Source organism: Pteropus alecto, unplaced genomic scaffold, assembly GCF_000325575.1.
Source record: "Pteropus alecto unplaced genomic scaffold, ASM32557v1 scaffold37, whole genome shotgun sequence".
NCBI lineage: Eukaryota > Metazoa > Chordata > Mammalia > Chiroptera > Pteropodidae > Pteropus > Pteropus alecto.
In genome coordinates this window covers 1,321,662-1,323,559 of record NW_006440605.1, presented here as the reverse complement: position 1 = coordinate 1,323,559, position 1,898 = coordinate 1,321,662, and positions in this window count along the sequence as shown.

The window sequence follows — 1,898 nt, the reverse complement described above, 5'->3', positions numbered from 1 at the left end:
GTCAATCCCCATCAAAATCCCATTGGCATTTTTTTTTTTTTTTACAAAAGAACAAAATGTCATCACATTTGTATGGAAGCACAAAAGACCCAAATTGCCAAAGCCATACTGAGAAAATATAATGAGGCTGGAGGCATCACTCTGCCTGACTTCAAATTATACTATAAGGAGATAATAATCAGAACTGCATGGTATTGGCAGAAAACAGACATACGGACCAGTGGAACAGAATTGAGAGTCCAGAAGTAAACCCATATATATGTGGCAAATAATTTTTGACAAAAAAGCCAAAAACATACAGTGGAGAAAGAAAAACTTCTTCAGTAAATGGTGCTGGGAAAACAAGAAAGCCACCTGCTAAAGAATGAAACTAGACTGTTGTCTATCACCACACACTAAAATTAATTCAAAATGGATTAAGGACCTGAATATAAGACCTGAAACAATAAATTGTATAAAAGAAAACATAGAAACTAAACTCATGGACTCTGGACTTAAGTAGGATTTTAAGAATTTTACCTCAAAGGCAAGGGAAGTAAAAACTAAAAGAAATGAATGGGACTACATCAAACTAAAAAGCTCTACACAGCAAAAGAAACTGTTGTCAAGGTAAAGAAACAACCATCTGAATGGGAAAATATATTTGCAAGCGGTGCCTCCGAAAAGGCCTAATATCCATAATATACAAAGAACTCATACAACTCAATAACAAAAAACAAACGATCCAATAAAAAAAAATGGGAAGAGGACCTGAACAAACACTTTTCCCAAGAAGACATACAAATGGCTAACAAACATATGAAAAGATGTTCAACATCGCTAGCTATTAGGGAAATGCAAATCAAAATCACAGTGAGATACTATCTCAAGCCTGTTATAATAGTTGTTATCAACAGGACAATTTATAACAAGTGTTGGAGAGGATGAGTAGAAAAAGGAACACTCATACACTGCTGGTGGGAATACAAATTTTCCAAAGTAATACAGCCACAATTAAAAACAGTATGGACATTCCTCAAAAAAGTAAGAATTGATCTACCATATAATCCAGCAATCCTTCTACCTGATATTTACACCAAAGACTTGAAAACCCATATCCAAAAAGATATCTACACACAGACATTCGTAGCAGCATTGTTCAAGGTGACCAGGACATAGAAGCAATCGAAGTCTCCTACAATAAATGATTGGATAAAGAAGCTATGGTACATATATACAATGGAATATTACTCGGCCATAAGAAGAGATGAAATAGTGCCATTTGCGACAACATGGATGGACCTTGAGATAATCATGCTAAGTGAAATAAGCCAAAAAAAAGTTTGAAATCCAGATATCACTTACATGTGGGATTCGAAGCTAAAAACAAACAAACAGGACAGACAAGCAGAGACTCATTGACATGGATAATAGGCTAGTGTTTACTAGAGGGTTATGGGAAGGTAGATGGTGTGAAAGGGGTCAAATATGTGGTGACAGAAAGAAATCTAACTATGGGCGGTGAACACACAATGCAATATATATATGTCTTTCTGTTGAATTGTACACCTGAAACTTACTGGATTTCATTAAGCAATGTCACCATAATGAAAATAAATAAAAAATAAACAAATAAATAATATTAAATAAAGAGAGAAAAAATAAAAAATAAAAAGAATAATGGTTGATTTTAGAAAATATAAGAGAAAAAATACCCTCTCTCATTTTCTAAGGCCAGTACATCATGGATATCTAAAGCATAGAAGTTTAGAAGAAGAAATCACAGGTACTCTCACTCCTACAAAATTACTAACAAAATTTCACAAAATCCAATGTAACAAAGAATATAAATGAGTACCACCCTCTGCCATATTGAATTTTGCTTCCGGAATATGAGGGTTTTTGTTGTTGTTTTTCCA